At 40.4% G+C, this 12,797-nt stretch overlaps 1 long non-coding RNA gene across 1 annotated transcript; it reads left to right on the plus strand.

Annotated features, from left to right (window-relative positions):
• The first annotated feature begins 3,180 nt into the window (after positions 1-3,180).
• LOC117502189 lies at positions 3,181-12,554 on the plus strand. The gene is made up of 3 exons (XR_004558218.1): positions 3,181-3,265; positions 7,188-7,193; positions 12,544-12,554. It is a non-coding gene; the product is annotated as an uncharacterized LOC117502189 (long non-coding RNA).
• Positions 12,555-12,797: the final 243 nt, after the last annotated feature.

Below are 12,797 nucleotides of genomic sequence, written 5' to 3' on the forward strand. Positions count from 1 at the left end.
GCATGCTGGGGTATGTTTAACCTAATGTTTTCTATTTTCTTCTCAAAGTAATCCAGGAAATCTTGTGCTGTAAAAGGAGAGCGAACTACAGGTGGTTGTCCATGAATAAGTGTTGCCACTGTGTTGAACAAGAACTTTGAGTTACGTTTGTTTTTGTTGATCAAATCAGAGTAATAGGTCCGCTTTGTAGCCAGTAATGCATGCTTATAGTCTAAGATAGCATCACGCCATGCAAGGTGGAATATTTCTAATTTTGAACTACGCCATTTCCGTTCTAGACCTCTAGCCTTATGCTTGAGGTCACGCAGGGAATCATTGAACCAAGGGTGACTGTGTTTTGGGGGAGCACAGTTTTAACAAAGGTGGTGCAATCATGTCGAGTGTAGTTTTTGAGCACTGAGTTTAAACTGTCCACAAGACTGGGTATTTGCCAAATGTGAAGCTAAGACATCAGGCAGTCTAGCTTCGAGTTCAGTCTTAGTTGAGGAGTTGATGCATCGGTGTAGTGATATATAAGGTTGTTGTTCCACTAAACACGGCAACGAAACTGTAAAACTGTAAATGCTGAGAACACTGATGTAAGAGGCATGATGTCAATATTCGTGACAGCAAGACCACGTGCGAGAACCAAATACAGGGTGTTTCCATTATGTGTGTGAAGTCCTGAATGCAATGCTGAATCCTAATGCATCCACAATTCCATAAATGATTTGCAGAGGGGATCAGAAGGCTTATTTATATGATGTTAAAGTCACCAATGATCAAAATGTTATCTGCACTAGTGACAGATTACAGAAGAATGCACCAAATTTATCTAGAATTCATAATAGAGCCAGGAGGCCTATATACAGTGACAAAGTAATACGGCTGATTTTTTATTCTTCTGACCTTGGCAATGCTAATATACTGAGCAGAGCAGAGAATCAGATGCTCAAACAAGTTATATTTGTGACCCCCAGCAATACACTGTTAACTACTTTAAAAGGAGATCTTGGTTCAAAAAAAGGTTGGGCACCATCTGGAGGCATTTGCAATATGTTGCTGGGATCTATCTGGCTAAAGTACAACCGCTGTCGATGAAAAAACTCACAAATTTCCATTGTAAATTTTTGCTGGACTGAGAAAAGCAGAAGTATAATGAATAATCATCCGGATTGTTTTTGAACTATCTGGCTGTTTTTGCAAGTTGACTGAGAACAATTTTGGATTGGATTGAAGTGTTTGGAACCTCTTTATGTGACACACCAAACTGTAATAACCCTTTTCTCTTGTTCATAAATTAATAAAATCGTGTTATATTGCCACGTTGAATAGATCTTTCACAGAATTAAATATTCATACCATTGAATGAATAAAAAAAAAAAAAACATTCATTATTTGTATAATAGTTTACCATTCTGTTTTAAACAGGGTGAAGTGAACACCTGCCACATCAACAGTTAAACAAATGCATTAGCATGTAGGAAATGTTGGCGGCAGTCAGCACTTTGTTATAATGAGAATTTCAGTCTTGTCTTGTTTGCCTTGGAGCTGAACAACTCTACTGCTCTGCTTGTGTGTGCTCTAATTACAGACAAGATTAGAGTGGGCAAATTAAACCACTACCAGCCACCGTTTGTAATTGCCACAAGCAAATGTTTGTAATTATGAACAGATTGCTTTACAATTCATAATTAAACAACAACACAACTTATTAATGACTATCGGGAAATGGTGTTCTGAAATTGACAAAACAAAAGCAGAGAAGATGATTTTCCTCCATGCCTTTTTGTTGTGTATACCTATTTCCCAGTGCTCCATCACTCTATATCAGATAGCTGTTTCTCCAGTTAAAATGAACAGCGGAAAGACCTCTGTGATAGAATTACTGTTGCAGCACTTGGACACATGCTCTGTTTCACCTTTAGCACTGATTGTCTATTGTCTGTGTGGTAACAGATATACTAAACAGGTGGTATTATTATTACTTGTGAGCCCTCAATTGTAATCCACCACCTGTTCTCAGTTATTTGATACAGACACTTAATATCAAGCGAAAACAACTGACCCTGTCACTCCTCTAACAAGCTCATTTATGAGGCAAGAGTCAGCAGTCCTAAATGCTGACAAGGGATGGTATCAAAAGGACTGTGTTGATACTGGAATTGACACAGTCCTCCATAACGATACTGATACTTGTGATAGTATTACTGATGATACCCCACAGTCCCTTTACATATATGTTTAGAGCAGGAGAAACTAAACTAACAGGAGGTGGCCACCATGATGCCAACACAAGGGTGGCCTTTGTATCACCATATTACATATGATTATCCAACAAGAAATGTGGAAAAATTTTGAAAATTACTTGTCAACAAAATGGTGGATTTGGTGTCCTAACCGAGACCATGTCACATTATCATTGGGTGCTTTTTAAAAACCTTTATTTATTTATTTATTTATTGCAGATAAGTCCACTTCTGTTCACATCATTTTTGCACATCACAAAAAATGCATTATTCCAACATACATGATTCTAAATAGATTCAGGAAATGATCACATGATAGCAGGTGCGGAAACCGATTATGAAAAACTACAATCACCATCATACACCCGGGACAAAGCCAGTTTTTATGCCCAGCATGCGTGTCTTCTTAAGAGTAAGGTTGTGCTCCTGAGGAAGTGTTGGTCTAAAAAATGAGGTGTGGTCGGGCATACAACTAAATCATGGATGTCTTCCAACAACAAAGTATTTGCACCTCGGTACGACCAAAAACCAGATGCACCTTCCATAAGTGGCTGCACAACACATAAACAGTTTACTTACCTGCGCATATCATCACCAGCCACCAGGAGAGGGGCAGAAATTAATGGTTACAGAGTGTTGTGACCACTGCAGGCAAAGAAAAAAAAAATATGGATTCAAAGGAAGAAAAAACATTGACTTCCTTTCCTTGGTCACCAGATGCATGTCTTTGTGCGGTGGAAGTGTCAAACCTCTTGACAGATTCACTTATTTCAACAGTGCCATTCATGTACAGTATCTGTGAGCTCACTCTCTTCGCAGGTTAGAGTCATGAACGTCCTGGATAGAGGTGAGTGGCGATGCCAATATATTTGCAGGAGAATAAAGGTCCAGGTCTTCAGGGTCTTGGTGGCTTTCAGGCTCACTGTGTGGTTTCAACACTTGGACTTTAACAGTGACAGAAGACTTCATGTCTTTGGTACTTGGTCTCTCCAGAGCATCACTGGCTACAACTGGAATTGCTTTGTGTTAAACAAGCAGTTTACTAGCTTATGAGCCACAGATAACAAGTATTACTTGCTTTGTGAGGGCATGTCACGTACAACACATAGGGCTGTGTGGTGGACCTCCAAGAGGTGCGTCCCTGTTGAGAACCCAGCAACTGGAAAAGCCCAAAGAAACATCTACATATCTACTACACTCAGGACCCTTCAGAGCAAAATCACCATTGTTAAAATGACACTGACAGTGTACATATGGTCCCACACTAGGTCAGTGTAGAACCCTATGAACACTGGCAGTCTGAATTTAACACTGGTGATTTCTGCAAAATTTACTGTGTGTGCAAAGGAATGTGGGTGGCTAGTGGGGGCCTGGGTCAGTGGCTGCAAGGGCAAGGGCCCACTCCTACGCACAGTTAAGGGGCTGGGGGATGCCTGTGAAACAACCTTTGCACAGTGGTTTGGGGGTCTCTGGATGTGTCCCTTGGGTGCCCCCTGGCATTCTCCCAGGTAGTACTGTAGGTCTTAGTGTGAGTGCAGGCTTACAGTGGGGTGCCACATGGTGATACTGCTGCTCTCTGGTCTTCAGGGGAACCTAGGGTTGGTTTCTGGGAGGTGGTGGTGACAGTTTGCTGCATAGCTGTTGTGACAGTTTGCTGCATAGCTGTTGTGACAGTTTGCTGCATATCTGTTGAAGAACTCTTGTGGACGGTATGGGAAGCCTTCCTAGTGGCTGGAGACAATACCTAATTGTATATATTTTTACAGTGGCTTCATGTTCAACCGTGTTGCCTCACAATGAGAAGGTTGTGGGATCGCTTCCCACCTAGTCCTTTCTGTGTCGAGTTGGCATGTTCTCACCGTGTCTGTGTGGTTTTCCTCTGGGCACTCCGGAGGAAATATGTTTCAAAAACATATTTATGCTGCGCTTACACATAATGATGGCAAGTCACGAATGCGACAAAGTATACATTCTTGGCCACTGATCACGAATGTGATGATTTGAGGCAGAGGCATCAGGTGTCCTCAGGAATTGCTGCAACCTGTTACCACGTTACAATTAATGGCACATGTTGCTGGAGAATTAACAGGAACCATTATGCATGGTCAGGAATAATGTTCCACGTTGTTGTTCCCGTCATTATATTCTGTCACGTTGTGAATGAGGCGAATTGTCTCCACACACACACACACACACACACACAGACACACACACACACACACACACACACACACCATATTCATCCTACTGTCAGTTGCTGAACAATTCAGATCGCTTGAGTTTGCTCCTCAAAATCCACAGCAGAAGAACTTTGTAATTGCATACTTAGTTGGGCTCTGTGACCTGGAGTGGTGCAGAAAGGAGGAGGAGACTGAGAGCCAGATGTGTGGCTCCACGGGGGGCTCTCGTCTCGCTCACTTTGCCAAACATCAGTCACAGCAGCAGTAGGTGGAACACCTGCAGGAGTGCACTGATGAGCATTGAAACGAGACTTGGCATCACTGTCCTTCTTCAGCATACTGCAGCAATGAAACTGAATGTGGTGCAGCAGGGTTTAATTGTGCACACTTCAGAGAAGAACGCTGTCACGCTCTATTAAGGATCACCACTAATCAAGACGAATCAGCACGCTCAGTTGCGACCTCCACAACATGAGGCGAAATGAGGGTGGTGCGTGACATTTGTGGAAGATGTTTTTGACAACCAGAAACATGCTCCACAAAAATCACGAATATCATGCACCAACACACACTATTAAGAAACCTATTCAGAAGCCTTAAGTCACTTTAAGAATGTCAGGAATGTGCAAAGAATGACGCAAATATGACATTTGTAACACTTCTTGCCTATGTGTAAATGCACAATTCGGGTTTGCTTCTTTTCTGTCCTCAACCAAGGCAGCGTCTCTGCATCTGTGGTTGGTCCCCAGGGCTGTGGCTGTCCACTGCTCCGAGTGGTTTGATTGTGTCTAACTGTAATTAGGATGGTTTAAATGCAGAGAACAAATGTCATTGTATATGTTCATCTATGTACAGTGACAATAAATCCCCTTATTATTATTATTGGTGAGAGCCAGCTGTGACTCATACTAGTGTGATGCAGACATCAACATGATCACTATGTTATGTATATCACACAGTGTACTTAGTGCACTTAGGACGAATAATGTGATTGCATTTTCGAAGGAATTGTCTCCCACTTTTAAGGCCAGTCCTTCTATCATATCCCATTATGTCCTGTATTCATTGTCCTCATTCTTATTCTATGGGTGTGTTTGGTTTTTATGTTCTAATATGCCAGTCTTGATATGATAACAGATGGTGTTTCATTTTGTCATGGACCTGTAGCAAAAGTGCCAGGAGTTGTGATGTGTTTGATTTTATTAGAGATGAGATTTAGCACATACATGCTACATTACTGCAGCAGAACTCCCATTTCTCATCTGCAGGAGAAAATGAAACTGTGATGAAATGTAATATAGTCCCCCTCAGGCAGAACTGGAGGGACTGGGAATTGCACCACAATAAATCTAATGGATATTACTGGTCTGTTCTCCCTCTCTCTATTTTTACTCACTATTTCGCTCTCTGTTCCTTTTATTCTCTGTAGCTGTGCACAGGTAATAAACACACATGCACACAATATGCAATGTGCGCATTTACTTTTTGCTTGAAGAGCCCGCCCTTGGTGTCACAAGATCCACTTATACTTACATGCCGATCTATTTTAGTTCATACTAATGGATTTCAATTACCAGGTCTAAACCTGAGAGCTAATGAAGTCGATGCCATTCTCCTGCTCTTGCTGTATTCTAAAAAGCATGCCAGTTCAGCAAACAAAGGGTTATTGAAGTATGATATGAAAAGCAAATGGGATACTTTGAAATGTCGTGCATTATCTAACGTGCAGTGGGATGACTGCTAATTCAGTACTGCACCACGACTGTTGTAGTTTGAAATTGTTACCAGCCTGTTGTTTAGATGCTGTCTGATGACAACGGTTGTTTATCTCTTTATGACCTCTGTGTTTTTGAGCCATCTGCCTAAATGGTTTGCTCAAAAGTAAAGGCTTATTACTCTTGAGCATGATAAAGAATTCATTTTTGTTGGACTGCCTGACAAAAATAAAATAAAATAAAATAAAATAAAATAAAATAATGATGATTTTTAAAACATTAAAAAGATTTTATGCTACTTTTACATTTTTTCATAGAAACTGGTTTGTCTTTCATTTCACATGGTGTTTACATGCTGTTTGTTATCTGTGTCTGTTACGATGGTTGCATAAATGCCGATTGAATTTGCCAATCCATCAGTCAAGTCTCTGATTGTTTATTGTCAGATTTCAGAGAAGGGCTTTAAAATATAAACCTCTTGTAGATATTATGGCATTACAATGCACCAAAGATGCATTTTAGCTCTGAAGTTATCATGCGGTTTTATTGTATTTATTTTGAGATTGCATGTTTATATAATGTTATGCTTGGGTTCATTTTATTCCAGAGACGTTAATCTTCCCATTAATATCTGTATGTTGCTATTTTGTTGTGAAATAATGAGAATCCAACAGTACACCCACAGCTCTGGGTATGCCCTTTAGCCTATATTTCTTTATTTAAGGATCCCCATTAGTCTTTACCTAAGTAGAGACTATTCTTCCTGGGGTCCATTCTCAAATAAAAATATAATAATTACATCAAAGTATTGCAATTTATACAACTCACAGAAAATACACAAGTAACAGTTATTTCTTCACAAAACAAACACCAACACTACATTCACTACATTAGGAGAACTGTCTTGTTGAGTATACATTTCTTAAGATTTGCTTTAAAAACTATATGATTTCGTATTAACCTCACATCCAGAGGCAACTGATTCCAATATAAGATTGATCGATATATAAATGTATTTTTTAGAGCATTAGTTTTTGGCAGCGGCAAAACAAAAATAGAACTAGTAGCTTGTCTTGTGTTAAACTCATGCCTGTTACCAGTGAGCTGAAGTTTAGAGAACAGGGTAAAAGGTTTGAGTGTGGTCCAAATTTTTTGCAAAGAAACCACAGAAGAACAGGCCAGTCTCTCCCTCACTGTCATCCATGACAGTCTTTGATGTAGGATGTTAACACTGGTTCGAAAAGGACAGCTTAGAGCGAGTCTTGCTGCTCGATTCTGTGCCATCTGGAGTTTGTTCAGGTCTTTAAGAGCAGCATTTGTCCACACAACAGAACAGTAGTCTAAGTGACACAACACTAAAGACTAAAACTAATTTCCTTGTTGCTGTTGACATAAATTGAGCATTGCATCGAATTAAAAAGATGTTTCTGCTCATTTTGGTCACAATATTATTAATATGTGTTGTCCAAGACATCCTTTGATCCAAAGTCACCCCAAGCAATTTTATCTCAATAACTTGTTCTAATAATTGATTGTGCAGAGAGAGGTTTAACTTCGGGGTGTCTCTTAAGGTATGTTTAGAGCCTAAAATCATACACTTAGTTTTTAACACATTCAACTTTAACCTGTTTCCCACCACCCAGTCATAAGTCAACATTAGCTCTTTTTGTAAAGTGCTATTGACCTGATCCAGGCTAGAAGCAGAAACATATATTGTTGTATCATCTGCATATACGAGGGCTGTCCATAAAGTATAGGTCCTTTTTATTTTTTTCAAAAACTATATGGATTTCATTCAATCAATCAATCAATCAATTTTTTTATATAGCGCCAAATCACAACAAACAGTTGCCCCAAGGCGCTTTATATTGTAAGGCAAGGCCATACAATAATTATGTAAAACCCCAACGGTCAAAACGACCCCCTGTGAGCAAGCACTTGGCTACAGTGGGAAGGAAAAACTCCCTTTTAACAGGAAGAAACCTCCAGCAGAACCAGGCTCAGGGAGGGGCAGTCTTCTGCTGGACTGGTTGGGGCTGAGGGAGAGAACCAGGAAAAAGACATGCTGTGGAGGGGAGCAGAGATCGATCACTAATGATTAAATGCAGAGTGGTGCATACAGAGCAAAAAGAGAAAGAAACAGTGCATCATGGTTCAGGGTCACCTGATCCAGCCCTAACTATAAGCTTTAGCAAAAAGGAAAGTTTTAAGCCTAATCTTAAAAGTAGAGAGGGTGTCTGTCTCCCTGATCTGAATTGGGAGCTGGTTCCACAGGAGAGGAGCCTGAAAGCTGAAGGCTCTGCCTCCCATTCTACTCTTACAAACCCTAGGAACTACAAGTAAGCCTGCAGTCTGAGAGCGAAGCGCTCTATTGGGGTGATATGGTACTACGAGGTCCCTAAGATAAGATGGGACCTGATTATTCAAAACCTTATAAGTAAGAAGAAGAATTTTAAATTCTATTCTAGAATTAACAGGAAGCCAATGAAGAGAGGCCAATATGGGTGAGATATGCTCTCTCCTTCTAGTCCCCGTCAGTACTCTAGCTGCAGCATTTTGAATTAACTGAAGGCTTTTTAGGGAACTTTTAGGACAACCTGATAATAATGAATTACAATAGTCCAGCCTAGAGGAAATAAATGCATGAATTAGTTTTTCAGCATCACTCTGAGACAAGACCTTTCTGATTTTAGAGACATTGCTTAAATGCAAAAAAGCAGTCCTACATATTTGTTTAATATGCGCTTTGAATGACATATCCTGATCAAAAATGACTCCAAGATTTCTCACAGTATTACTAGAGGTCAGGGTAATGCCATCCAGAGTAAGGATCTGGTTAGACACCATGTTTCTAAGATTTGTGGGGCCAAGTACAATAACTTCAGTTTTATCTGAGTTTAAAAGCAGGAAATTAGAGGTCATCCATGTCTTTATGTCTGTAAGACAATCCTGCAGTTTAGCTAATTGGTGTGTGTCCTCTGGCTTCATGGATAGATAAAGCTGGGTATCATCTGCGTAACAATGAAAATTTAAGCAATACCGTCTAATAATACTGCCTAAGGGAAGCATATATAAAGTGAATAAAATTGGTCCTAGCACAGAACCTTGTGGAACTCCATAATTAACTTTAGTCTGTGAAGAAGATTCCCCATTTACATGAACAAATTGTAATCTATTAGACAAATATGATTCAAACCACCACAGCGCAGTGCCTTTAATACCTATGGCATGCTCTAATCTCTGTAATAAAATTTTATGGTCAACAGTATCAAAAGCAGCACTGAGGTCTAACAGAACAAGCACAGAGATGAGTCCACTGTCCGAGGCCATAAGAAGATCATTTGTAACCTTCACTAATGCTGTTTCTGTACTATGATGAATTCTAAAACCTGACTGAAACTCTTCAAATAGACCATTCCTCTGCAGATGATCAGTTAGCTGTTTTACAACTACCCTTTCAAGAATTTTTGAGAGAAAAGGAAGGTTGGAGATTGGCCTATAATTAGCTAAGATAGCTGGGTCAAGTGATGGCTTTTTAAGTAATGGTTTAATTACTGCCACCTTAAAAGCCTGTGGTACATAGCCAACTAACAAAGATAGATTGATCATATTTAAGATCGAAGCATTAAATAATGGTAGGGCTTCCTTGAGCAGCCTGGTAGGAATGGGGTCTAATAAACATGTTTTCATATGTTTTTACGTCAGACATGCTTGAACCCTCGTGCGCATGCGTGAGTTTTTCCACGCCTGTCGGTGACGTCATTCGCCTGTGAGCACTCCTTGTGGGAGGAGTCGTCCAGCCCCTCGTCGGAATTCCTTTGTCTGAGAAGTTGCTGAGAGACTGGCGCTTTGTTTGATCAAATTTTTTTCTAAACCTGTGAGACACATCGAAGTGGACATGGTTCGAAAAATTAAGCTGGTTTTCAGTGAAAATTTTAACAGCTGATGAGAGATTTTGAGGTGATACTGTTGCTTTAAGGACTTTTCACGGTGCGAGACGTCGCTCAGCACTCTCAGGTGGCGTCATCAGCCTGTTTCAAGCTGAAAACCTCCACATTTCAGGCTCTATTGATCCAGGACGTCGTGAGAGAACAGAGAAGTTTCAGAAGAAGTCGGTTTCAGCATTTTATCCGGATATTCCACTGTTAAAGGAGATTTTTTTAATGAAAGACGTGCGGACGGGTCCGCGCGTCGGGACGCAGCCGGCGCGGTGCGGCGGCACAGGAAAAACACCTCCGTGTTGATAACCATTTGTAAAATCCAGGCAGCTTTTGATGGCTTTCAGTGGAGTGAGTATATGAGAAATTGTTTAACAGCTGGACATGTTCCAACTTGTCCTTAAGGCTTCCAACAGAGGTGTTTTTCCTGTGGCGGAGCGTTGCGGCGGCTGCGAGCCGACGCGCGGACCCGTCCGCACGTCTTTCATTAAAAAAATCTCCTTTAACAGTGGAATATCCGGATAAAATGCTGAAACCGACTTCTTCTGAAACTTCTCTGTTCTCCCACGACGTCCTGGATCAATAGAGCCTGAAATGTGGAGGTTTTCAGCTTGAAACAGGCTGATGACGCCGCCTGAGAGCGCTGCGCGACGTCTCGCACCGTGGGAAGTCCTTAAAGCAACAGTATCACCTCAAAATCTCTCATCAGCCGTTAAAATTTTCACTGAAAACCAGCTTAATTTTTCGAACCATGTCCACTTCGATGTGTCTCACAGGTTTAGAAAACATTTTGATCAAACAAAGCGCCAGTCTCTCAGCAACTTCTCAGACAAAGGAATTCCGACGAGGGGCTGGACGACTCCTCCCACAAGGAGTGCTCACAGGCGAATGACGTCACCGACAGGCGTGGAAAAACTCACGCATGCGCACGAGGGTTCAAGCATGTCTGACGTAAAAACATATGAATGAAATCCATATAGTTTTTGAAAAAAATTAAAAGGACCTATACTTTATGGACAGACCTCGTACAGTCATACGGGCCCTATGTAAAATATATGACATATCATTTACAAAAATACTATACAGCAAAGGACCAAGACAACTGCCTTGTGGAATGCCACACGTTAGGGTCACAGTATCTGAAAATGAACCATTGAAAGCAACACATTGCTTTCTGTTGACCAAATAACTTCTTAAAAAACATAAAGCAGAGCTTTTAAATCCATATGCTGGTACCTTGTTTCCCATGTAACAATAAGAAATATACTCAAAACCTGGATTAAGCTTTTTAGTCACATAGCACTACTATTATTCTGAACAGTACTGTACATATGGGAACTACATTATTATGTACCGCAGTGTATTTATGTTCATGTTAATTATCAAATGCAGCTACTGGCATATTATAGAGCAAACTACTGCTTTATCTGTACTTGGACTAAGAAAAGGAAACAAAGTTGTGAAATATGGGAACTGAATAAGGGTAACTACTTATAATCTCTTCAGCCAACCACTTTGCTCGTCTCATATTTTAAACAGCTTTTCAATGATACATCACTGACGCCCACCAAATGAGAATTCCATCTGCCCTCTCACTGTAGGAAAATAAGGGATTGTGCATACATGTATAATAAAGTATAAAAAGTGTAAATAAAATAACAACAAACATAATTTTAAGTTATTATGAAAGTGTGCATGTCTGAAAGAATACATACTGTGCGTGCAGAAAGTATTCACAGCACTTCATTTTTTCTATATTTTGTTATATTACAGCCTTATTCTAAAATGGAGTAAATAAATGTATTCCCTCACAATTCTTCACACAATACCCCATAATGACAATGTGAAAGTTTTTTTTTTTTTTAGATTTTTGCAAAAGTATTAAAAATAACAAAACTAAGAAATCACATGTACATAAGTATTCAGAGCCACAGGTCACAGGTCAAAATTTAGCTCAGGTGCACCCTGTTTCCAGTGATCATCCTTGAGATGACACACGTCTACATATAAGGTCCCACAGATGACAGTGAGCACAGCGGCCTATCACCCATAAATGGAATAAGTTCGGATCCACCAGAACCCTTCCTAGAGCTGGCCGTCTGTCTAAACTGAGCCATCGGGGTAGAAGGTCCTTAGTCAGTGAGGTGACCAAGAACCTGATGGTCACTCTGTCAGAGCTCCAGCATTCCTCTGTGGGAAAGATGAATGCAGCAATGTACAGAGACATCCTGGATGAAAACCTGCTACAGAGCACTCTTGACCTCAGTCTGGGGTGACGATTCGGACTTTCAGCAGGATAATGACCCTAAGCACACAGCCAAGATATCAAAGGAGTGGCTTCATGACAACTCTGTGAATGTCCTTGAGTGGCCCAATCAGAGCTCAGACCTGAATCCAACTGAACATCTCTGGAGAGATCTGAAAATGGCTGTGCACCAGCATTCCCCATCCAACCTGATGGAGCTTGAGAGGTGCTGCAAAGAGGAATGAGTAAAACTGCCCAAAGATAGGTGCGCCAGATAAAGTATTGATTGTTTGATTGATTGAGAAAAGGGTGTGCATACCTATGTACATGTGATTTTATATTTTGATATTTAATACATTTGCAAAAATAAAAATAAAATATTTTCATGTTGTCATTATGGGGTGTTGTGAGTAGAATTTTAAGGGGAAAAATTTATTTACTCCATTTTGGAATTAGGGTGTAACAACAAATCCGGAAAAAGTTAAGCACTG

The sequence above is a fragment of the Thalassophryne amazonica genome, chromosome 2, assembly GCF_902500255.1.
Source record: "Thalassophryne amazonica chromosome 2, fThaAma1.1, whole genome shotgun sequence".
Lineage (NCBI taxonomy): Eukaryota > Metazoa > Chordata > Actinopteri > Batrachoidiformes > Batrachoididae > Thalassophryne > Thalassophryne amazonica.